The sequence below is a fragment of the Hyaena hyaena genome, unplaced genomic scaffold, assembly GCF_003009895.1.
Source record: "Hyaena hyaena isolate Hyena2069 unplaced genomic scaffold, ASM300989v1 scaffold_584, whole genome shotgun sequence".
NCBI lineage: Eukaryota > Metazoa > Chordata > Mammalia > Carnivora > Hyaenidae > Hyaena > Hyaena hyaena.
The window spans coordinates 1,191,439-1,218,420 of NW_024081205.1; the positions used below are offsets into that span (position 1 = coordinate 1,191,439).

General features: G+C 39.6%; 2 long non-coding RNA genes across 2 annotated transcripts in view; both read left to right on the top strand.

The window, feature by feature from the left end:
* The window catches only part of LOC120248216, a 36,733-nt gene extending 18,684 nt beyond the window's left edge, over positions 1-18,049 (top strand). Inside the window, exon 3 of the long non-coding RNA XR_005532525.1 lies at positions 17,976-18,049. This is a non-coding gene — a long non-coding RNA (uncharacterized LOC120248216). The remainder of the gene's footprint in view (positions 1-17,975) is intronic.
* A 1,234-nt stretch (positions 18,050-19,283) lies between these two features.
* LOC120248215 lies at positions 19,284-26,288 on the top strand. The gene is made up of 2 exons (XR_005532524.1): positions 19,284-19,498; positions 26,130-26,288. It is a non-coding gene; the product is annotated as an uncharacterized LOC120248215 (long non-coding RNA).
* Positions 26,289-26,982: the final 694 nt, after the last annotated feature.

Sequence of the window (26,982 nt, forward strand, 5' to 3'; positions counted from 1 at the left end):
CACATCAAATTTTTAAAAAAAGACAATCCAGATTAAATATAAATCCTATGACAATGCCTGGTTTAGGTGGTTCTAAATTCCATGGAAAATGACTATATAGTCCCTGATGTAATAAAATGAAAGCAAAATCAAAAACAAAAGAGGAAGGTAATAAGGGAGTTGAGTCAGCAAAGTGTGAATTACCATGCCACATTCTCAAAGAAGGTCTGATACTTGATGTAACTTGATGTACCTAGCTAGCCAAGGTACACTGAAACTTGGCTTTGGACTTATGCATACAGTTAATTCTTATTGTGGTGCTGCAAGTATTTGGAATTTGTTGCTTTCTTATCGGGCAGTATTTTTTTGGGGGGGGCACAAAGTTCCATCATAAATGATATGATAACTACAAGTTTCATATTTAATTCCTCAGTATAGAAGATATATAATAAAAGAGTTTAGACAAATATTTCAGGTGCCTATTTCTAGAATGAGGATTGCTACTTGTTTTCAATTTATTTAAATGATGTACTTTTTTTCAAAATGTTTATTTATTTTGAGAGAGAGAGCCTGTTTGTGTGAGTGGGAGAGGGGCAGAGAGCAAGGACTCTGTCTGCATAGAGCCATATATGGGGCTCCATCTCAGGAACCATGTGACCTGAGCCAAAATCAAGTCAGCCGCTTAACTGACTGAGCTACCCAGTCACCCCAGCAATACCTTCAGCCTGTTGTTCATCCCTGTCCAACTCATTTGACCGCTTTCAAAGTTGGCCACCCTTCAATGGTGGGGGTAAGGGGCAGGGAGAGTGGTTTGTGCTGCTGCCTGCCTAACAACCCAAGCCGATGTGGAAAAACTTTCTGGAGAGCGAGTTCCACTCCTACTCAGAGTTCATATCCCACCCTCTCCCCCACCCCCAACTGTTACATGTAACAGTGCTGGCCAATGGGAACTGTGCGAGACAACCTACTTTAATATACCCTGACTTATTTATAGTGGTCACCACATCTGAGACATACTCAGGTTCTTTGGCCAAACACATTCTCTTCCTCCTGGAGCCGAAATATTCCCCATCATCTGATTCCATTCACTATCCTCTACACAAATACACTCTAAACTTCAGCCCATCTCCTCCCTCTTTTTTCGGTCTCAGTATTGCCAGACCACCTGTTCTTTTCCTCTGTTGCATGTCCACAACTCCATGATGTAGACAGGGCCATGTCTGTTTCTACCATTTCAATATACTTTACTTCCACAAAGCAAATAATCATACCAAACATGTCTAACTGTGTATGAATAAGTACAGAGATTTTGTTAATGTGCATTTTCTATGAGTATTTTTCTTAAATATAGTTTTAATTTTAATAAAATAAATTTCCTTACTGATCTTATCTGGATGTTCAAATTTAGCTTTATTTTCCCTCTTACTATGAGCACTAAGTATATACAGAATCTGTGATTGATATTAATCTGCATATACTTAGTGCTCATGATAAGAGGAAAAGTAAAATAAAATTTGAATATCCTGATAAGATCAGTAGGGAAATTTATTTTATTAAAATAAAAACAGTCTCATATACCCTCAAATTCTCAATGCTTCCTTTGGGGCAAGAATAAAATGTATTTCCTTTTAACGTTTTGATGCTCATGCATGTAAATACAGACAAGAGCCACCCAAACCTGGCGCAAAAGCCACACATTTTGAAGGACAAAAAAGAAAACACATGGCATTTATAAAAGCAACAATAAGAAATTATAGTTTCCAACACTTTGGTCAACATGGTGATTGACTGATTGATTGATTTTTAAATGTTTATTTTCGAGAGAGAGAGAAAACGAGTGGGGAAGGGGCAGAGAGGGAGGGAGACACAAAATCTGAAGCAGTCTCCAGGCTCTGAGCTTTCAGTACAGAGCCCTACGGGGGAGGGGGGGGGTTTGAACTCATGAACTGCAAGATCATGACCTGAACTGAAGTTGGACACTTAACTGATTAAGCCACACAGGTGCTCCTAGAAGGTGATTTTTTAGAAGTTTTATTTACTTAAGTAATCTCCACAACCAACATGGGGCTTGAACTCACCACCTGGAGGTCAAGAGTCTCATGCTCCTCTAACTGAGCCAGCCAGGTGCCTCAGAAGGTAATCTTTTTTTAAATTTAATTTAATTTTTATTTTAGAGAGAGAGGGAGAGAGAGTGAGAACAGGGGAAAAGGGCAGAGAGAGAGAGAGAGAGAGAGAGAGAGAGAGAATCTTAAACAGGCTCCACACTCAGTACAGAGTCCAATATGGGGCTCAATCCCATTGTCCTGGGATCATGACCTGAGCTGAAGTCAAGAGTTGGATGCTCAACTGACTGAACCACCCAAGTGCTCCCAGAAGGTGATTTTTAGAACAGGTGAGAGTTAGGATGGTTGGAATTAAAGCGGGAGGACAAACCTGATCCCATGTGTAAAAAGTCTCAGTCACCAAGAAAGGTCAAGATACCTGTATTGTCACCATCAATCCAGACATTGTCTGAGTGAGACAGTCTCATGGACATGACCGACCCCAAGGACCCCTATATTATTCTTCAGTGATAGAAATCAGGGCTCCTTCAAAGGGAATTTGTTCTAAACCTTGGGGTGGAAAGAAACAGCATAACCTTGATAGTATTTTTGTTTTCATAATGTTAATGGGATTTTTAAAATATTGTGGTATTGAAAAGAAAATAGGAACACAGTTTGGAATTATGCTAATAACCTGGTAATGATAAGTTGCACATGAAAAGTAATGATCACAGTTAACTAGAACATGATATGTCCATCAAAAAATCCATGAATATATGGCCACACAGAAACAGGAAAAGCTGTAATAATATGAATGCAAATTCTGGGGCACCTGGGTGGCTCAGTCCATTAAGTGTCCAACTTTGGCTCAGGTCATGAGCTCATGGTTTGTGAGTTCAAGCCCCACATTGGGCTCTGTGCTGAACAGCTTACAGCCTGGAGCCTGCTTCAGATTCTGTGTCTCCCTCTCTCTCTGCCCCTTCCCCACTTGTGCTTTGGCTTACTGTCTCTCTCTCTCTCTCAAAAATAAATAAACATTAAAAAATATGCATGCAAATTTCTGGTGCTGTCTAGTGCCAAATATTGAGCAAATAAAATTTGCATGTCCTACAGTCACATTTGGTTAACATCATATTAACTGCTACAATATTGGATGTTGACAAGGATGGTATTTTAGAATTTTTAAGAAGAAAAATAGGGAGTATTACTTTTATGAAGGGGTTGGTGGCCAATATTAATTAAGAGGAGAATATTCAAGACACAGGTGAAGAAGTAATGTGTTAGAAGAAAAGCATCTTTTGTTAAAATGGGAAAAATGATAAGGTTAAGTTAAATACATGGAAGCAAGATTTTTAATCTGTGGTCTGCATATTTGGAAATATGTTGCATATTAACTGTTGTTAATAGAATCAGTAACAATTAGGAAAAAAATGTATATAGTAACAATATGTTTCCACATCGGGAGAAATTTGTCTCAGTACACAGAGAATTAAGTTTTGAGGTTACAGAGAATGACAGGGATATAAAAAGATATTGTGAACCGAAATGTCAGTGTTGGAAGAAAGGTGTGATAGTGCACTTGCTATCAGTTTATGTGCATCAAGCTTTCTTGGTTCAGGGTGGTGGCTTCATCATGGGTGCAAGGAAACCCTTTTACTGGGGCTTTCCTTGGAAACTGGCTGAGTTTTCAAGCCAAGCCTTCCATTTTACGTTCTGAGATGTACACAATTTCTGCAGTAACGTACTTTCTTCGATAACAAGATCTTTTTCAATTTGGGATATTTAGTACACTTGGTAAATCTTTATGAATTGTGTTGTTCAGCTCCATATTTTTTCTCCTCTTTGTATGGTTCATCTTAACCAGCATTTGCAGACAGGCTAGAGGCAAGCCTTGTACAGTTAGACACACACTCAACCCTTCCTTAGTGTCTTCCATATGGCCGCTTCTTACATTACCTGGCTGGGACGTGAAAACATTTTAATTTTCTTTCTCTGATTTTAGCGAGAGGTGCCAATGTAAACATGAATGGGAACTGGCTTTGTCCATTCACTGGCTTGACAATGTTTATGGAATACTAACACGTGCGTAGCTCGGCACAGATACCCTGGCCTGGAGTCTGGAATAGACATATATAAAACCGTTTGAATTAGACAAAAAGAAACTAACCCACAAGTGGATTATGCCTGAAATAGTTCCTAAACTATTTTTCTCTGCTATGATACTGATGCAAACTTACCTTTTAAAAAATGGGCTTACATTTGGTAGTTTTCATTGAGGCTCTGGTCGAGAATGTAGGAAATGTAATTTAAGCGATAAAATTATTCCTTAGCTTCTCATCTCCTATACTTGAGTTTACACTTCAGAATTGAGTTTCCATTCTTGAATGATGACCACCCCTTCCCTGGCTTTTCCTTACTGTCACTTTTTATTGAACTTTTCTTCTATTACTTATCCCAAGGCCTTTTCACTGGGTGTAGGCAGAATTGCCAGATTTAAAAACAAAAACGCAGTGTCAGTATATCTCATGTGATATCTGAGAGCTACTTATTTTAAAAATCGATTTGTTGTTTATCTAATATTCAAATTTAAGTGGACATCTTGTATTTTACTTGGTGATTCTATTCTTAGGGGACAAAAAAAATGAAGTTAAAATAGCACTTTTCCTAAGTAGTCAGAAAACAAGGTGATAGATATCATGGCTGAGAATTTTGTGTTTCCTTTGCTCACACTTCTATGAACAGTTATCTATAATAATACGTAGTAACTAGGCTGTGTTAATCTGTGGATGTGTTTTGTTCAATGTGAGAATTTAAACTTGTTCAATTTAAAAGATAGCTTTTCTTTATTTGAATGTCCCCATTATAAGCCAGACCCAAAATTTTATGTGGTATTTGGCGCATATTTTACAAGGATTAAATTTATGTTATGTCAATGATTACATCCAAACTTGAAGATTCAGTTTTTCTGAATATCTGCGCAGTCCCTCCCTCTGAATCCAGAGACCAGTATTCATTAGGAAGTTCAATGGCATACAGGAAAGGACTCTGGGTATTAGGCTACGTATGTCTTAAGTCTTGGCATTGCCCCTGGAAAAGTGGCATCAGTCATTTGTCTGTTTCTTAATGTGGGAAATGAGGCAACTGGATTACATGCGCATTTCTACAGGTGTGTGTGTCCTAAGAAGCATCTTTACCACTGTTCTTCTGGGGTCAGGAAAGTCATAAAAAGCTGCATATGCTATCGGGGATTCAAACTATAAATACATTTTAGCAACCACGAGGCTCAATAAGTAACAGTAATAACTGGCAATGCAGTGCGTGTGTACCCCGAACCTTTGGACTACAACCCCTGTTCTGAGCCATCTGTCAGCTCTGCAAGGGCCATCTGAAGGACTCTGGATTTAATGAGCGTATTGTCTTCTCTAGCTCTAACATGCTGGGTATCCCCAGCAAGGCCTGGCTTTAGTGAAATGCAACCATGGCTCACGTTTCAGGAGGTTGAGCTATTTTGGATCAAACTTTGCAAACAGTGGGAAAACCTGACATGTTCAGAGCCCACAGCGAGTACAGGGAGGCTAATGAGCTGCCTTCTGACTCATTCATAGACAGTGTCAGCGCCCCCACAGCATCTTCTTTGATTATAAGGAAGGCTCCACCGATGTACACATAATCTGCCCTTCCCAATTTCCTCTTGATTCTCTGATTTGATGAGGGTGTTGTCATGGAAGGCTCACGTTATGGTGTATTCTCACAGCATTTTAAGTTTTCTTGGGGAGTCCTGGCTCCTATTTTCACTTCTCAACTCCTTCTCCCTTTTGGCTCTGCTAAATGCCTAGGCGGAGTCTCAGAAATTAATATGTCGCTTTTATTTCTATTATTCTGATTCTAGTCTGGGGTATATTCTCAATTCACATCTATGTCACACCAGAGTTTAAAAAAACTGAGATCCTCATTTATTTTATAGTTGAAATCCTTCTCTCCTTAAGTCTGTTCAAATGGCTTTAGGCAGAAAATCATCAGCTTTTGAAGTCATTGATGTGGCTTCTGAGACACGGGGCTGCTGCGATTGATGTCTTGGTCCCAAAATATCCAATTTTCTCAGAACATGGTAGACAGACGGGAGAAGGCATGAGGGCCTGGATACAATGCTCTGAGCTGAATTACGTCCCCTCAGATTCATGTGCTAAGTCCTAACCCCCAAAACCTCAGAATATGATTGTATTTGGAGATAGGGTCCTTAAAGAGGTGATTAAGTTAAAACGAGGTCATTAGGGGGGCGCCTGGGTGGCTCAGTTGGTTAAGTGTCCGACTTCGGCTCAGGTCATGATCTCATGGTTTGTGGGTTCGGGCCCCACATCAGGCTCTGTGCTGACAGCTAGCTCAGAGCCTGGAGCCTGTTTTGGATTCTTTATCTCCCTCTCTCTCTGACTCTTCCCTGCTCATGCTGTCTCTCTCTCTCAGAAATAAATAAAACATTAAAAAATTAAAAAAAAACGAGGTCAATTGGGTAGGTCCTTATAAGAATAGTCTGGAGTCCTTATAAGAAGAGGAAATTAGGAAATAGGCGTGCATGGAGGGAAGGCTCTGTAAAGACACAGGGGGAGGTGGCCAGCTTCAAGCCAAGAAGAAAGGCCTTAGAAGAAGCCATCAATACCTAGATCTTGGACTTCCAGCCCTCAGGATTGTGAGACAATAAATGTCTGCTGTTTAATCCACCCAGTCACTAGTTTTGATTATGGTAGCCTATGCAAACGACAACATACATGTGTCTCTGGACACAGAGTCCCACCACCTTCCTGCCTGCAGATGCACCCTTGCCGTGTAAATGTGATTCTTTTGGCCAAGGAGGTGTTCACCTGGCTTCTCAACAACTATGTTGATGTGATCATGTTGGCAGTAACTTTCTCGTGATTTCCAGAAGAATGATCCATGAATAAGCATCTTTATAAAGAAATAGCATCCAAATACACAGGTGTTTATTTTCACAGAAATCCATCTCTTGCCCACGAGCAGTTCTCAACCCTTCCTAACAAAGGAATATTATAGAAACAAAATTGAAAAATACTTTGTTGTGTGAGGCAGCTTCGGTTCAGCTGCAAAGCTAAACTCTCACCTCAGTACTAAATTGGAATTGGCTGTGAATGATTACAAATGAAAATCTGTTACTGCTGAAGGATCTCATCTGCAACCTGAGGCAAGAACAGGTATTTCTTAGTATCACTGCCGTCTAGCAGGTGGTTTATATACCTGGGCTCCTGAATGCTTTCCTGGGCCTTGTTAAATTGATTGCTTTTCTGGACTCCATAGGAGAAAAATCACTTTGAGAAGCTCTGAGCAGCACAATGACAGGTTCCTGTATATACTCTTGCCTTTTTTTCTAACCCCTTTAAAATTGCTCAGCAGATTTTAAAAAAGACACTGCCATTCTTCTCCCATTTTTTTTAAACGTATTCAGTCTCTTAAATTAACTTCAGTCATATATTTGTTTAAAAATCTGGTTTAGTTTAAACTGCCATTAAACCTTTAATCAAATTCTTTTCTCTTGATTTAGTGTTACAAAGGACTTATTCTGGCGTATAGGAATTATAGACATAATTGTAATTTTACCTAGATTTCAGTCTTTAGTTCTGCCCCTATTCCTGTATCCATCTAGGAACAAAGAGAATGCAAAACATAATGTGATATCAGAACAACAGAGGAAAACAAAATGCATGTTTACAGGTGAAAGTATCTTCCAGAGCTGTTAGAGACCTCCTAGCAAGTCCAGTAAGAAAAAAACAAAACAAAACATATTTGTTTGCAAAGAGAATATTGTAAGTAAAAAAAAAAAAAGATTCTTATTAAATGTATGACCTTAGGCAAATTAAGTAATTACTCTGTGATTCAGTTTCCTCATAAGTCAAATATAGATGATAGAAGTAACTTCTTTATGTAGGCGTGTGATGGGGATTGAATCAAATATGCCAGTACTAGTGAAGCATTTAGAACAGTGACTGGCACAAAGAAAGCACTATTTAAGTGTTTTAAAGGTAAAAAATAAAATACATGCTAAGGGAATTTCTCTAGAAATGTAAAGTTTCATCCAGTACCTAATTTTATTTAAAAAAATTTAATGTTTTATTTATTCTTGTGTGAGAGAGAGAGAAAGACAGAGCACGAGCAGGGGAGAGGCAGAGAGAGAGGGAGAAGCAGAATCTGAAGCAGCCTCTAGGCTCTGAGCTGTCAGCACAGAGCCCAATGCGGGGCTCAAACTCACTAATCGTGAGCTCAGGACCTGATCTGAAGTGAGACGCTTAACTGACTGAGCCACCCAGGCGCCCCTCCAGTACCCAGTTTTAAAGGCTAAATTCTAATTGGGAGCTTCACCTTATCAGTAGGACAGTGAGAGGCAAGGGACTTCACTATTGCAAACACATTTGTGGGATACATGGAATGTTTCCTTGACTCATCCTTCAGCAAGCACCGAGGCTAACGCGGTATGTTCTAAACCTGCAGTGTTCTGGTGATCAGACTTTAATTCTACATTTAAAAGAAATGGATGGGCTCATTTCCTTCAAGAAACTCTACATTAATATCACTTCTTTTATCTCGGTATTATATAAATTGTGCAGTAGTAGCATGGGGTGATAGCGTCTGTTAGGGGTTCACGTGAAATTGCTGCATCCTGCTGGTAGCACGAGGGATTCAGTGTTGTGTTTGCTGATCAATGGCAGACACACCAGCTTTCATATTACCGCTATACCACTGGCTGTCTGGTGACCTCGGGCAAGCTACTTCTTTGGGTCCCTGGTTTCACCATGTGAACCTCTGCAATCTCTAAAAAGTGTTTTGAGACAGAAGGAGATGACCCAATGGTAGCATTCACTCCAAAAGTGTTGACATAGTCAGGACTAATGACAAGTGGAGACTCTGACTTTTGCTAATTTGGTGACTGTGTCGGGCCCTATCGGCAACGGAGATCGTAATGGCTCCTTTCCTGTAAGGCGGCAAGGATTAAACATAGGCACAGACCGCACTGATTAACGTAGGTTACCTACTGTTACACTTTATTCAATCTTATATTAGATACTACCCATAATACAATTTAATTGAATTAGCGCTTGGTAGAAATGGCATATTTGGGGGGAGAAATGATTTTTCAGCACCGTTTTCACAAAATGCAAATTATTCATGCAAACTTTTATCATAGAAACAGTTCTTGTGCATTGTTACGAGATTAGAAAATACCGTGCAAGCAAAAATATGAAATAGAAGCATACATTTCCCAATGCACAGAGATTCCTGCAGTAACACCCTAGAGCATATCCATCCACCTGCACTTTTCCTACAAATTTATGTAAGTAATAATATATATATATATTTGAGATTTTAGTTTTTAGAGTAGTTTTTGGTTCACAGAAGGACTGAGAGGAAGATACAGAGATTTCACATATATCCTCTCTCCCAACACATGCATGCACTCTGTCAACTATCAACATCCCCCACGGGAATGTGAACATTTGTTACCATTGACAAACCTACATTGACACATTATTATCACACACAGTCTGCAGTTTACATGAGGGCTCACCCTTGGTGAGTCTTCTATGGGTTGGACAAATGTATACTGACAGGGTCCACCATGATTGCATCATACAGAGTATTTTCGTTGCCTTAAACATCCTCTGTAAGATACTTTCAACAGTACTATATCATACCACATGTATTGTTTTGCAATGTGCTTTTTTCAGCTAGCTATCTTGGTCTTTATAGATCAACAAATCTTATCTCACCTAATACCATAAACACAACAAAATATTTCCAGAGGTCCTAATTTTGTTTCTTATAGCTCATTGTCCAAATTAGTCTCCAATCTGGAACTATGCAAGTGCTTGCGTTTCAATAATATTTTATTTGATAACAGAGAACCATAGGGGAGGGGAAGGGGAAAAAATAGTTAAGGAAAGGGAGGGAGGCAAACCATAGGAGACTCTTAAATACTGAGAACAAACTGAGGGCTGATGGGGTGGGGGAGAGGGGAAAATGAGCGATGGGCATGGAGGAGGGTACTTGTTGGGATGAGCACTGGGTGTTATATGGAAACCAACTTGACAATAAACTATAGAAAAGTAATATTTGTGTCTTGATCAGTTCTATATTGCTCTAGTTTATATATAGTAAAGTACAGAAATCCTAAGTGTACAGTCCAGTGAGTTTTGACACATGTAAAAATCTATGAAAGTAACGTGAAAATGAAGATACAGAGTATTTCATCACCTCCAAAGTTTCTCTGCCTTATTTCAGTCCATTGCTCCTTCAGGGACAAACACTCTCCTGATTTCTGTCATTATTGATTTATTTTTTATTGTTCTTGAACTTCATCTAAATAGAGTGATTCAGTATTTACTCCTCCTCTGAGTCTGGCTTATTTCACTAAACATTATGTTTTTGAAATATGTCCATGCTGTGTGTATTAATGGCCCTTTCCTTTTATTGCTAAGTAGAAATACATAGTACATTGTATCTATCAATACACCACAATTTGTTTCTCCAGCCTCTTGCTCTGGTGAGGTTAATAGTGGTCTCCAAATTGTGACACTCCTCCCACTGAGAAGTGAGGTCTGTGTCTCCACTCTTGAATTTAGGTTCTGTGGCTGCTTGACACCAGAAACTAGCAGCCTTTACTTTCTGTCTCTTGGGATGGAAGCCACGTGCAACAACGTGGACAGGTCTCCAGGAAGAGGTCCAGGCAGAGACGGATTGTGGCCTCTGGCAGAATTCAATTACTTTTTTAAAAGCATAATTTCTTTTCCATTTGATAGTTTGAATTTTATTTATTTTTTAGTTTACAGATCTGTCATCAAATCCACCATTTCTTAATGTTTTAACGGATTCAATTTGCCTTAAAAAAAAAAACATTTAAAACAGTTGTTTTAAAGTCTTTGTAGATTTCAATAGCAGAGTCATTAGTAGGTCTACCTTTATTGAATTTCCTTCTATTGATTATGGGTCAATTTATCTCCATCTTTACATATTTTATAAATTTTTATTCTATGCTAGTCATTGAAGAACAGTGAAATATGATGTTTTTTCTTTCTTCTTTTCTTTTTTCCCCAGAGGGTACAAGAATTTACTTCAATCAGGCAGCCTAGCCAGGGTCTGTTTCTTTAGATTCCCCTTGCTCTGAATTGGGCCAGGGCTGGACTGCAGCTGCAGTTAGTTTATGTCTGATTTCAAATATGATTTAGGGGATTTAACTTTGTCCTTCAGCTCAATCCCCAACTTTCTTTACTACTGTTGCTACAACTGAGGGACAAATAAATCTCTTTGATCCTCCCAGGATTTGAACTTGAAGGGGTTTGATTTTTAGCTTAGGTGGTTATGATTCCCATATGGATTCAAATTTTGCAGGGCCCTGGGATCTTAACACCATAAAATGGCCAAAATTTTGTCTGTCTTTTAGCCCTGTCCTCATAACAATTTCTGCTGCTTTCTCAGAGAACGACTTCTAGGGGATGGAAGAGGGGGAAATACGTTGGGCCTGAACAATGATTTTACTCTTTGAGCTATTACAGATTTCACCTTCTTTTGCTGGCCTCACTGTTGCTAAAGTGTGGCTGGTCTCCTCACACCTCCCTCTTCCATCTATGATGAGTGTGCTCTTTCCCGTATCTGTAGTCAGATTGGAATTTGCCGCTAGTGTGGAAGCATTGGCAACTCCTTGCTTGTCTCTCTCTGGAATTTAGCTCATTAAGGCTTTTTTGCATCCATCCACTGCTCTTTGATAGCTTTATAGAAGTGTTTTTTTTTTTTCTTGTTGTTACCATGGGAATGATGGTCTTGTGCACCATTCCACATCCTAATCAGAGACAGAACTCCCCCAACAGCTTTACATTATTTATTCTTTTCTGATTATAAACCTTGGGATAAGTTCTGTGATTTATAAGGTTTGCATTATAGGATTCCTTTAAATATTAAGCAGACAGTAGAAGAGTATTGGATATGCAATTGGAATTTCTGAACCACCAAATCTACCACTTATGAGTTTTTGTGATTCTCTGCATATTTTTCACAAGGAAGAAAGTGATTGGCAGTGAGATATCAACAGACACTGGCAGAGGATGCAGATTCCGTTAATGTAAGTGAAGAATCAAAGATTTAACTGCATGGCGATGGCTATACCAAGTTGGAGACTCAGCAGCATTCTGCCTTTTGGAGATCAATTTTCATGGCCTTAAAATTCCTGGAATAATGCTTGTCAGCCATTAACACAGCCTGTCTGTGGAGAGGCTCTCCCAGGCAGGTTTTTCAAGAAGCTCAACCTGGGTCCAAGAAGAAGCCATTCTGCCCCTCTGTCTTTTGTGTTCCTGAGACTATTTTAGAGACGCACCAGTCATTCTCACTCTGTGCTCTGGGGAATCCAGTTCAAACCTTAAATTAACCCTCTCAGTTGTCTTGGGGATGACATGTGCATCTTTTATCACTGTGGGTGCACTCTGGTCCTAAAGTCCTTCTGGGAACATGCAGGGTGTACAGAATCAAAGACTGCTTCTGTTACCCCTGGGAATCTGATCATCCCACAGAGAAATGGGTGTAAGGTCTTTCTTAAGTCCTATCCTGATACACAAATAAGACCTTTAAACTCTCAGCATCTAATTGCATATCTTAAATATGTGCAGGTTTCATATTTAATTATATCTCATAATGGTTTAAAAATTAAATTCCATTAGCATCAAGTTTCTCACAAATAAATTGAACTTAGTAATAATAATATGTAACTCACTGCTGGTGATGATGATAATAGACATGTACTTGCTTTGGAAAATATAGAGTACTGATCAGATTGGGATGGAAGGAGATTTCATGGGGCTTTTGGGTTTGGATGTGATACAAAGATTATATTACCCATTTGCAAACCCTGTTACATAAACAAAGGTTTTAGGTAGTGGTATTAAGAGATTTGGCTATTTTAGGTTCTTAGATGATTTCAGGCAGTTCCTCTCTGTTTACCAGAAGACAATGAGGATCAGGGATATAGGAAAAAATGCAAAGCCAGTAAGCGGAGCAATTTGGTCTGGTCCAGTTTTTGCCGAAGGTTTTGCCAAAGGTATGGTGAGGTGATTTAATTTATGCTTGAAGTAATTGGAAATTATTGAAGGATTTTAAGAGAGGAGTTTTAGATTCCTTAGCTTTTTCCCCTAAGACATGGTGCTCCTCTCATTTGTCTTGTTTCTGCGCTACGTCTATTCCTTCTGCGTCTTTCAGTAAAGACATTTTGGGGGTAAATTAACTATGTTCAAATTATATTTAATATTGACAAATGTTTGAAATGGCTATCTCTGGAAATTTGTACATTTACCTCTCTATAATACATCTCCCAAAGTCATCATTTTATAGAGTTGTATTGAGATGTATTTTTATTTTGAAAGAAAGCATACAAACAGCCACAGGTGTATGAAAAGGGGCTCAACATCACTCAACAGGGAAATGCAAACCAAAACCACCATGGGCTATCACCTCACACCTGTGATTAAAAACCATGAAAAAGCAGAAGGTAAAAATTAGGGAGGATGTGGAGAAAAGGGAACCTTTGTGTGCTGTTGGTGGGACTATAAACTAGGGCAGCCACTGTGGGAAACAGGATGTGGTTTCTCAAAACATTAAAATAGAATGACCATATGATCCAGCAATTCCACTCTGGGTGTATATCCAAAGAAATTAAATCACTATGTTGAATAGATATCTGCACTACTGTGTTCATTTTAACATTATTCACAATAGCTAAGTCAGGGAAGCAACCTAAATGTCCATCAACAGATGAATGAAAAAGTGGAATACATATAAAATGAAATATTATTTAGTCTTAAAAAAGGAAGGAAATCCTGTCATTTGTAACAACATGGATGAACCCAAAGGATTCACATAACGGTGAAATGAAGCCAGGCACAGAAGGATAAATACTACATTATACCACTTACATGAAGAGTGTAGATCTTAGAGGCAGCAAGTGGAAAGGTGGTTGCCAGGGACGGGGGGGAAGGGACATAGGGAAATATTAGTCTAAGACAATTAGTTTCAATTATAGAAGATGAATAATATCTAAAGATCTACCGTGCTTATAGTGAACAATACTGTATTGTATACTTAAAAATTTGCTATGAGGATAGATCTTATATTAAGTGTTCTTATCACACACACAAAATAATAAATAAAGAGGGTGCAGGGAAAGATTTGGAAGTGATTTCATGGGTGTATACTTATCTCCAAACTCACTTTGTATGCATTACATACGTACAGCTTCTGGTATGTCAATCAGACTTCAATAAAGTGGTTAAAAGAAAAAAAAGAAATGCATTTATTTGGCAAGGTGCTTTGCAGCATCACCCTAATGCTGCTTGTAGAAACATTTCCAGTGCTCCATTTTCAAGTAAGTTAAACCCTGAAATTAGATTCAGATACTGAAACATCAATGCTGCATGTTGATTCACATATATAAACACATGCTTATGTAGAGAGGCCATTGTTAGATGTGGTCAGTTCTTAGATTAGTCCCTCTGCTCCAGGAGGTTAATCTTTTTTTTTTTTTTTTAATATTTATTTTTGTGTGTGAGAGTGAGAGTGTGAGAGAGGGGGAGGGGCAGGGGGAGAGGCAGACGCAGAATCCAAAGGAGGCTCCAGGTTCTGAGCTTTCAGCACAGAGCCTGAAGTGGGCCTCCCACTCACAGACCACAAGATCATGACCTGAGCCAAAGTTGAATGCTTAACCCACTGAGCCACCCAGGAGCTCCAGGAGGTTATAATGTATTAGAGACCAGTGTGAAATGTGACCAGGTGAGTCACAAGTAGGGTCAGAGGTTGTTAAATTTTGTGGCAAATGCATCCCAGAATATTTTCATTCTTTTGCAGATACGTGTCAAAGCAAGAATTGTACAGGACAAAGTTTAGCAGGCAAGGACTTTATTCAAGGCTGTTTAGGTAGGGGAGAGAGGCCAGAATTAAAGTGTGAACTCAACTCTGCTCAGACAAGGCTGGGAGAGCTTTTAATTGTTGGGGTGTGGAGGAATCATAGGTTGTTTGTGTTTGCTAATTGACCTAACCCAAAGGAAAAGGAAAATCTTCCTTATCTGCATGAGAGAAGGTAGTTTTCTCTGGAGCAAAGTGCCCATGGAAGTTCCTTCTCATGGAAAATGGGAGCTGTCCCCTGATGCTAACATTTCAAAAAGATGGCTCTCAGCTCTTAGATGAAGATATTTCTGGATTTAAAAATGGGCAAGAGCCCTTTAAAAAGATTTACATGTCAAAGGGACAGAGAAAGAAATTAGGGGGTTTTCTAAAGAAAACCCTCTGAGGAAAGGGAGGTCAATGCTCAGAGTTAGGAAGAAGTATGTCTAAAATTTAATCAAACTCAGGTGAACCTTAAGCCCCTTTTGGCTCATCTGCATGCTTGAAAGCTTTCTGTAAACCATATCGTAGTCACATTTTATGTTAATTCAATAATAACAAAACAGCATTTGATAGAACTTAATAGTTTGCAAAATGTTTTCTTACATGTCATTAAAATTTTTTTTATTAATGTTTATTTTTGAGAGCGAGCAAGCGAGCAAGTGAGCATGAGTGGGGGAGGGGCAGAGAATGAGGGAGACATATAAACTGAAGCAGGCCCCAGGTTCTGAGCTGCCAGCACAGAGCCCAACTTGGGGCTAGAACTCACAAATCGTGAGATCATGAACTGAGCCAAAGCCAGATGCTTAATTGAATGAGCTACCCAGGCACCCCACATGTCATTTCTTTTCATCTTCACAGCCACCTGTGAATAGCATATCATTGATATACCCAATCCATATATGAGAAGCTTGATTCTTAGAAATGTTGAGTGAATTAACAGCATCATGTAGCTGATGAATAGTAGAGGAGTTTTTTTTTTTTTAAGTGTGTATTTATTTTGGTGAGAAATAATATTTAGGTGAGAGAGAGAGAGAGAGAGAGAGAGAGAGATTTCCAAGCAGGCTCCATGCTGCCATCCCAGAGCCTGACATGGGGCTCCATCTCACTACCGATATCAAGAGTTGGATGATTAACTGACTGAGCCACCCAGGCACCCTAGTAGAGGAGGCGTTTTAAGGCATCTGACTCCTGTGCCCTCTCCAACCTATCCTTCTTATTTAAGGGAAATCTTTTTTTTTTTTTAATATTTTTATTTATTTCTAGGACAGAGACAGCGTGAGCAGGGGAGGGTCAGAGAGAGAGGGAGTCACAGACTCTGAAACAGGCTCCAGGCTCTGAGCTGGCAGTCAGCACAGAGCCCGATGCGGGGCTCGAACCCACGAACCGCGAGATCATGACCTAAGAGAAAGTCGGACGCTTAACCGACTAAGCCACCCAGGCGCCCCTTATTTAAGGGAAATCTTAAATGTAATAAATTCTTTTTTATTTTATTTTATTATTATTTTTTTACAAATAGTTTATTGTCAAGTTGGTTTCCACATAACACCCAGTGCTCATCCCTACAAGTGCCCTCCTCCATGCCCATCCCCCTCCCCCCCATCCATCAGTCCTCAGTTTTTGTCAGCATTCAAGAGTCTCTCACGGTTTGCCTCTCCCCCTTTCCCCCACTATTTCCCCCCTTCTTCTCCCCCATTGTCCTCCATTAAGTTCCTCCTAATCCTCCTATGCGTGCAAACATATGATATTTGTCCTTCTCTGCCTGACTTATTTCGCTCAGCATAACACCCTCAAGGTCCATCCATGTTGCTACACATGGCCAGAATTCATTGTTTCTCATTGCCATGTAGTATTCCATGGTATAGATAAACCACATCTTCTTGATCCTTCGTCCGTTGATGGACACTTAGGCTCTTTCCATGTTTTGGCTATTGAGAGTGCTGCTGTGAACATTGGGGTACATGTGCTCCTATGCCTCAGCATTTCTGTATCCCTTGGGTAAATTCCTAGCAGTGCTATTGCTGGGTCATAGGGGAGTTCTATTGTTAGTTTCCTGAGGAACCTCCACACTGTTTTCCAGAGGGGCTGTACCAGTTAAATGTAATAAATTCTTAAGAAAAGCAACAAAAAACAATTATTCTAACATTTTCTTTGATTTCAGATGTTTTGTTTCTTTAAATTTATTAATATAGTTGATTAGTAAACAGATAACCACAATCAACTTTGGATGATAACCAGTCGTATTAATTCCCTATTAAAGGTGAGCTTATGAATCTATAAGAACATTATGCAGAAAAAGTAACTCATGAAAACCAATTTCTATTTGCTATAAATATCTAATTGCTCAATTATTTCTCCTTATGCTCATTAAAATATTTCCTGGAGTTTCTTGCTCAAAAATCTCCTCTGGGATATGCCCTAAAATTTTAGCACAAATAAAGGAAGATGGGGGGACTTTTATTCAGGTGTGAATGTTAATTTCATGAGCTATTTAACAGCTTCCAAATGGTGTTTCTCTGTAGCCAGAATCAAATATAAAGATTTTCTTTGTCATGGTTTCAACTTAATTTGAAAATGATTTGGATGATGGAGAGAAGGGCTTGTCTAAACACTACTGCCGAGACTTCTTGACAAAGTCAAGAAAACTGGTTTTCTTGTGTCTTTTTGTTCACCAGCAGCGTCAGACCACTCCCTGTACTAGAGCTGTCAAAGTCTGATCGAGCCTTCCTCCCTTTTGATGCGACGAGCATGTTCTCACTTGGGATTTTTCTTCCAGTCCTTTATGCCTCCTCCTCATCATTCTTCTCTTTTGAAATTTATTGCAGTTTTGATTTCCTGCCATGGTAATGGGTTGTCTTTTATAACTGTGAAGATGAGTGCTTTCATTTGGAGAAAGTCTACAGCATTCCTGTCGGTCTCAGGATAATAGCTTAGAAGCACTATTCATCGAGTTTCTTAACTATGTCAATAGTTCAGGACACCCTGTCATCTATTTTACAGGGTCTGACAGTGTTTTCAATTCCTACAATACAGGTTTGGAATGTTATTGAGGCAAACAGCTCAGCAAGTTTTACAATTGGGTACAGAAGAGGATGGCATCTATAATTACAAAGGTTGGTTGAAAAGGGAGGATGGGGCAGGTTCAGTGTTATATTCTGGTGTCAGTATGATGATAAAAATTTAGAGCTGAAAGGTATCATCTAGTGAGTTTTGCAGTGGTTCTCAACGGGTGTGTGTGTGTGGGGGGGTGATTTTTCTCTTTCCACGCTGGGACATTTGGCAATGTCCTGAGACATTTTTTGTTATCACATTGGAGGAGGCATACTGGCATCTAGTGGGTAGAGGCCAGGGATGCTCGGAGATATTCCCCCATGCACCAGGAAGCCCCAACAACAGAGAATTGTCCAATCCAAAATGTGAAGTGCTAAGGTTGAGAAACCCTGCACATCAGCTGTATTTTACTACTGCTATTTTAATGCACTATTACAAGTAGTACTTTAGTACTACTTATAGTACTTTTCAGTATCTGATATTTTTCTTGTTGATTTATTTTTCCTTGTTATTTCTCTTTACCATGTTAGCCACCTCCATTTCTTCATTCCACTGATCAGTGCTCAGTAAGATTTTCTTTACCGGAAATTATTTATTTCCATTTCATTCGGGTTTTTCCCTGAGGTTTTATCCTGTTCTTTGTAGAATATTCCTGTTTCTTCATTCTGCTTGACTCCCTGTGTCGTGGACTCCCGACACATTTAGATAAAAAAAGAGTGTCTCCTTCAGGAGATGAAACTTATTCAATCCTGTTCTAGTTCTTGGTTGTCTTTCAAACCTTTGTGATTGTCCAAGCGGCCTATTTTATTTTTAGTGGCTGCCAGCAGTTGAGGGAAGACCCCTCAGTGTCCCCAAGATGGTGGGGCGGGGGAGAATCTCAGTGGGCACCTGGATACAAGTTGAATGAAAGCCAGACCCTCATACAATAATTTGAAAGTGTGCAAACGTATGTGACTGCGAGACCGCAAGCTTAAGCCCTGTTGTCCACCAAAGTCAGGTGAAAGAAGTGTTCCCTGGTGGCAGCCACAAAAACGGGGGCCTCAGACATAAAACCAGAGCCTCCGAAGTAAAACCGAGGCTCGGGTGTCAGACTGGACATCTGCCTAAAAAGAGGGGATCGGACATAAGACCCAAGCACCTGTACACCCGGTACCTGACGTAAACTCAGGCATCTGTCGTAAACCGGGCACCTGACGTAAACTCAGGTATCTGACGTAAACCCAGGCATCTGGCGTAAACCGCGGCTCCTGACGTAGACCCAGGCACTTGACGTAAAATCAGGCGCCTGACCTGAGACCCGCGCCCGCAGCTTTTAAAATTTCCCCTCCTGGAGCCCCTGGCGCTGTGGAGGAAAAGGCGAAGGTGGCGCCTGCCACTCTCCCCCCCGAGAGAACTTCAGAGGGCTTCCAAACTCGAGTCAAACCAGATGCCTGCCCCTCGGGTCGAAGCAGCCGCTCGCGCACAGGGTCTGGGCCGCCGGTTCGCCGCCTCCGCGTGGGACCCCGGTGAGTCTGAGCGCGGCCTGTGAGAACTGCTCGGATCTGTGGTCTGTGGGTCGATCTGCTGGACGCCCACCGCGTTGGTTTCCAAAACTAGAGGTTTTGGGGGGCTTGTCCCTCAGGGGCAGGTTTTCAAAGCTGGGAGTGCCTGAGCCGGGGTTCAAACTCTTCACTGTTCAGGGAGAGCCTCCGGTTTTGGGTTCGTCGGTGCTTAAAGGCCCAGGGGCGGGGTGAGGTGGGGGGAGAGTCTGCGGGGAGATTGTGTCCCAGCCGCTCCGGGGCGCTGCTGCGCCCCTGGGTGGCCCTTCTCGCCTTCGCCTGCGGCACAGGAGGCCTTCAGCCAGCTCTGGGGGATTTTTTCCGGAGGAAGTTGTTCATAGGTAGCAGTAGATGTGGTATGTTCCCAGACGTGGCTGAGCTTAGGATCCTCGTACGTCACCATCTTGAACTTGAACTTCTCAGTAAGATTTTCTCGAACGTTCTATATTCCACTGCCATTGTTGCTTTTAACAAGAGAGGAAACTGAGGCCAAGAGTGGGCCAAAAGATTATAGACCAACGTGGTGGTAGTTCGTTGAAGATATTGGTGTCTTGATTTATAAGTCAGCGTCCCATCGTGCTGGGGTCTGAATGCTTTTAAGCAAGGCAGTTGTGTCCACTGGTTTATTTTTAAATATTAAGTGAACAGAAACCGGTATCTTCCGGTCTGTATTCTTAATGGTTCAAGAGACTCCCATATTTCTTAGTGATATTTTCCTGATAGCATTCGCTTAGGTCCCTGGTACAAAAGAACTGTACCCGGTTTTCTGGTTTATTTCTCTGGAACATGTCATGTCATGTGGTGACAGAAAACAAAAACAAACCAAAACTTCAGGAAAATGAAGACTTCATCACATTCATGGATTATGTAAAGATTTGTTCTCATATACTCTAGATACGTTGCTCCAAGAAATTTATAGAAATGGTTTATATTTATAATATTTTTTGTTTTTGTTTTCAATTTAATTAAAACGCATCATAATTTATTATGCTAGTAAACCTCAGCTTGACTTGACTTTTGGTGATCCATACTTGATGGGGAATTCCTGGAGTCTTGCTGATGTCCATCTTGATTACAACTCCTAGAAAACATTTTTGTTTCTTCACATATGTTGTATGTAATCAGAAGGAGTTAGTAGTCTGCAATGGGCTATATATTTTGAATTAAGCTAGTGAGGTATAGTTTAAGCACCTTTACTGTGGAATCAGCCAGTTAGATACAATTTAACAACTTTCTAAAAACAGAGCAGGGATCTAGCCACCATTTTGAATGAAACCTTTCTGTTTTAACTTAGACATATAATAAAAAAATTTTTAAGTTTTATTTGAGAGAGAGATGAGAGCATGAGCAGGGAAGGGACAGAGAGAAGGAGAGAGAGAGAGAATCTCAAGCAGGCTGCATGGAGCCTGGTGTGAGGCTTGAACTCAGGAACTGTGAGATCATGACCTGAGCTGAAATCAGTCAGATTATCTTAACCAACTGAGCCACCCAGGTGGCCCTACACATTTATTTTATATTAGTGTTTTGTGACTTCCAAAGCATTTCCTTTCTTAATCTTTATAGTGCCCTTTTTAGGTATGTAGGGAAATATGTTCCTAATTCAGTATACTTTCTACCACATCATACAAATTTATCTCTGAATAACCCTAACCAGACTGTAAGCTTTTGTAAGGCTGGAAGCACATTTTATACCTCTTTGCATCACCTCAGTGCCCTTAATAGGAAAAAGTAAATGTGTTTTGTTGATTTAGCCATTGTAAAAATTTAATACAGGGGAACTCCAAATACCGAGACGACATGCAAGATTTGGCAAACTCTTTTAGGATTAAGCAAATTCTAAATTTTTAGGACCCCAATTGGTTAATTCCCAATGTATGTTTGAGATGTGAAAACTAGGGAGTTAGTATGAAATATCAGTCTCTGAATGCCTGTTTAAAATTCAGTTTTATTTCACCTCTTGAAACCTGGTCTGCTCCTTATAATGTTGAAGGTAAAATCACAAGAAATCACTATGTTACTTTCAAAGGAATATAAGAATTGGCTGCCATCTAGATTCTCCAGGAATTGCTTTATTATTGTTTTAAAAATTTTATAAGAACATGTAAATGTATGAAGAGACAGTCTTTCTGGAAATATCAAGCATAGGACCAATGCTGTTCATTGTTTCATTGTCACTGAGCACTTTTGAATAGATACGATTTTTAGCCACTTAAAATATTTCACCACATTTGAGAGTCAGTACAGTGTTAAGTGCCCTGGGAATAAAATTATGTGGTTCTGAGTCCTGATTGTGATAATAAGCATTTGTTTAAATCTCTGCAACTCATGATAATTGTACATATTTCACATGATATTTATAAAAATTAAATGAGATGATATGATTGTACTTTATAAATTGAAAGGCATTAAAAAGCTGACTGTGATTTGTTGGAAATTTGAGGAATGGTCAACAATGATTTGCATAATAAATTACTCTAAGACTTAATGGTGTGAAAAAACAATCATTTCATTTGCTCCTGTTTTCGTGGCTCAGGAATTTGGAAATGGTTTGACTAGGCAGCTCTTGATTGGGTCTGTTGTGCAGTTGTGATCACATGTTGGCTATTACTATAGTTGTCTAAACGCTTGACAGGCAGGACGTCCAAGATGGTTCACTCACATGACTTGGAGCTGAAGCTGATGGCTAGGTCTCATAGGGACTGTAGCTGGGGCTATGCGTAAGAGTTTCTTTCTTGACTCTTCTTCTCTAGCATGGTGATCTCAGGGTAGCCATTGATTAGATGAATTCCCTAGAATGAGTGTCCCAAGAGAACCAGATGGAAGCTGCCTAGCTTTGGAGGGCCTGCAGCATCACTTCTGCATCCCATTGGTTACGAGCAAGTCCCTGATATTTAAGGAGGGAGGATAAACTCCCATCTTTCAATAGGAGCAGTACTAATGATAAAGCGGACATATTTTAAAACCATCTCTTGTCATTAGGAAATCCAGAGTGTAGAGAGAAATTAAATGGGCATGTTTTAGAAAATGAGACCATATATTTACGAAAATTTTAAAGAATATTTTCCTGTTCCTAATTATATTCTGTACCAACTTTTTTTTTTTTTTTTTGATGTTTTGGTGGAGGTGGTGGTGGGGTTTCCCACCTTTTGTAGAGATGCATGTTGTTCTCTAAGAAAATTCTCTATGTGCTATTATTTGAGAGGATGACCTATCCCTGGATATCTTCTTTGTCACTTACTGGGATGCACAGTTGCTTTTTGTAGAATTTCATTTGGTTTACTTATTTGAGGTTTGTTGGCTTAGCTATTCTCAGGAATTCTATAATCAATAGGCAAATATTCCTAACCTTTAGGCAGGTTAATAACCTATGACTTGCTGCTATTATTAGCATGTATCTTATTCAGAGCCCAATTATCCCAGCAGGTGATTAGGTTTTATCTCAGGCATCCCAGGTGGGGATTTTCCCAGCCTGTTTTGTAGCAATTCCCCAGGTACCTCACAATCACATCTTCTCTGTCTGGTGCTCCTATAAGCTGACTGCCAGGTGCAGTTTACTCTTCCAAAGAAGGATTAGCTTATTTGCATTCATATGTGCTTTGTCATGTAGAAGGATTGGCAGGGAAAGTTGCTGGTGGTGCAGTTCCTGCCCCCAGGTGAAGCCAAACCTCTCACTGTGAAGTCCAGTGGGCATATTTTGAGGAGGCTGACTGGCAAAGAGAAGATTCTGCTGTTGCATTGTTCCCAGCAAAAAGCAAATCTTTTCTGTTAGAGCTTCAGAATTTCTATAATTAAGTTAAGACAGTTGAAGGAAGTGATGGTTCTTGGGAGAAATATGTCAATATGTGTGTTTCATAGAAGAATAGGACAGTGTAGCTAGATATCATCTAGTGACATTTGGGGAATAATGTTTTTGCGATTGTTGTTGTTATTGTCATTTTATTAATTTCATCTGTTTTAGTCAAACCTTTTGTTAGAGCTCTTCTGACTCTTGAGAACCCCTTCCACTGGACCCATGTGACAGTAGGTTCTCACGACATCTTAGAAGCCACACATCTACCACCATGAACTAGCTGGGAAAATTTCCACCATATCTGGCAGCAAGGGAGAGATTTGAGAAAGCAGATGCTGTCACAAAACAGTTTATGGTTACCTTACATTGATCGCCAAGAATGTTCATATTGACCACTCTCTTAACATTACTTATCAATTATGGTGAAAAAGTCAGTTACTGTGGCAGAAAGAGTTCAGGCATAAGATGGTGTCTAGTTTGATTTCTTCAAATTCTTCTAATTCATGAATGTGGGACCAAGGGCAAGTCATGCAACATCTCTAAACTTCGGTGTTTTTAACTATAAATTGGAGATTTATTAATGATTTATGAGTTCATTGTCAACATTCAATAAAGGGCAGTGCTCAGTGGTCAAATGAATGCTGGTGAATCAACTGACCAGATGATAAATGAAGCCAGGTTGTGGCAGAGGGTGAAGGGTAGTTGGAAATGACTAAGTAGAAATATTTTCCTCTGATGCGGTGGAAATATTAATATTAAGTTAAACCATTTGTTTGAACTAAATAAAATTAACTTTTGCTTTTTAAACATCAAAGTAATCAATCTGAGAATAATTTGTATTCCTTATTGGATTAGTCAGGAGTTGATCAGGAGAAAGGAAATTAGTTTAGGTATTTCATACTGGAAGGGAATGAGTGCAAGGGATTAGAGGCTTTCAAAATTAGAGGAAGGGATAAGGGAGAGAATGTCTGTTGTAAGTTCAGGAATTTCAGGATATCTCTACCAATGAATCCATTTGCCCACATCCCTGAACTTGGTGATATTTAGGAGGACGTTTTGAAAGGCTTGGCAAATTGTCACATCTGCCTTTTGCTGAAACCCTCACTTTGCCCGTCATTGGCTTCAAGGGAATCATTAGCTGGCTGTTTTTCACCTTTCAAATCTTTGTGGAGTGTCCCTCGCTTTGGTTCAGAGGACAGGGAGGTAGATAAATATTGTTTGGAAAAATTGTATATGTGGATTGGTATCTGAAAATAACTTTGTAAACTTGAACATGCTCTATTATGGATTTTTCCACAAAAGACAGCATTTGCTCCATGAGATTTATCCTTTAGAAGAATTTAACTGGAAAATAGTAAACTGATTAAAAAAATATAGGTGGATACAAATTCATTTTGGATTACGTGCCTTCCAAATTACTGCTTTGTAGCCGACAGTGAGCTGCCATCCAAAGCTTTGCTCTGGGCGGGGTTGATGAGGAAACCCAACGTGCTCCCCAAGGCCAAGCTGCTGGTCTCTTCTGAAGGGTGGGTTCTCTAGATCTTTAGCTCCTGGGCCCTACTTGTACAGAAAAGTTGTTAGGTAATCAGCTTTGAGCCAATAACCCAAATCCAGTAGACATGTGAACTGCTTTGCAATCTGTGATGATAGTTTGAGTAATTGACAAGATGGTACATTTAATTTATTTAAATTAAATTAAATTAAATCTAAACTCTATTTAGAGTGAGAACAATCCATAAAAAATTCTACCACTTCAGGTTGTTTTTTCCTTTTAGAGACTGCTCTCTGTAAATATGGTGTCAGGGAGGGAAGGCATGGAATGGAAAGGAATACTCTTGTTTCAGCTTTGATTAAAAGCCTTTTTTTTTTTTTAAATACCACATTCTTTATTTCTGTAATGACTTACCCACCAAAGATAGGTTTGTATGTTACTATAATTAATGTTTTTGATTTCTGAATCCTTAATTACATCTTTGTGTAGATCAGTGGAGCAAAGAAATGTGCTCAAGAAACGTGGCAAAATAAGCTTCCCTTTTTTTTTTTTAATTTGCTTTACAATGTCAATTTGATAAAAAGACTTTCTGATGTAACTTGTGCTAAGCTTTGGGGGTTACAAAGATGAATGCTTTGAGGGTTAGCACCCTTCATTGAAAATTCTGTACCCATGTTTAGACAAAGCTCTCTCCTTTTTTTAAAGCTTATTTTCTTTATTTTTGAGAGAGAGAGTGTGCGTGCATGAGCGTGAGTGAGCATGTGTGCATGAGCATAGAGGGATAGAGAGAGAGAAAGAGAATCTCAAGCAGGCTCTGAGCTATCAACACGGAGCCCAGTGCGGGCCTCAGTCTTAGAAACCATGAGATCATGACCTGAGCTGAAATCAAGAGTTGGATGCTTAACTGTCTGACCTACTCAGGTGCCCCAAAGCTCCCTCCTTTTTAACAGCCCAGCATGTTTATTGGTGCATTTCAGTGCGTTCTTCTTTGTGACTCCTTCCTTAAATATAATGACCAGATAGAGACGCATTGAGCCTGCCTCATCCTGTGAGGATACTGTCTCTATCTCCATTTCCTGATTTCCTTTCTGTAACTGCTTGTCCATAACGTATCAGTTATATCCTTGATTGCCAAAACACTAAAGGAAGCAAGCCTTTGTCCTAGAGAAAGTATAGTCCCATATAATTGGGCTAGAAGTAGTGATTTAAGTGATTTTTGAACTAGAAAGATGTAGAACCATTTTGGGCATTTCTTTGTTTTAAGACATCTCAGCCACCTTTAAAGCTCTATTAATCAGTCCTCCTTTCTATCCTAGCCCTGACTGCTGACCCTGAGCTGGCAGTAGAAGTTAAGACCGTCTATGAAAGTGATTTGGTGTTACTTCTGTATGGGTAAAGACCAGAATCATGGATAAAGACAAAGAAATCGAAATCTGATGGCTCCCACAAAGTAGAAATTAAAATTATTAAAATTATTAGGGGTAATGTTTTATGTGTATCCTCTAATGAGTAGAGGCAGCTGGAGTTCTAGAAAGCTTAGATTTTTTTGTGTGTGTATAGCTTTTATATATGTTGCCCATAGACTTTCACACTGTTAAAAAAAATTTAAGATGATACTATAGTTCTTACATATTGTGCTTTCCTTTGAGAGTTTATTGGGCAGTTACCATATTTTAAATGTAATCTATATTTGTAATATGAGATTACAAATGAGAGCTCATGAGAGCTCCCTAAGATCACATTTAGCAAGGGGTGTCCATTTGCCTTCAAGGTCTATGAAAGAAATGAACCAAAACATCAGTTAATGGGGCAATTGTGATACCCATAATGTTTGAGCACTTGCTGATCAGAGTGGTGCTGAGAAAGAATGAAAGGGAAGAGAAACAAGCAGTCTTTACTCTGTCCATACTCTTCCTTGCAAAATATTGTATTCTCATCTCCATTCAGTTTCTCTGCACTTGTGCACATGCTTGTTTTTCTTGCTAGATTATAATAACCTTTAAAAAAGACTTAGTTCATTCTTCCGCCTCACCTCAAAGCACCTAGTGGTGCTCCTTGAACACATTTCAATAACTCAGGAGCAGGAGGTAGACTTAATTATTTGTAATACTTAAGCTAAATGATGAGTACGCTTTGTAAACCACCGTGGTTAGTGGAAAAATTCAGGTA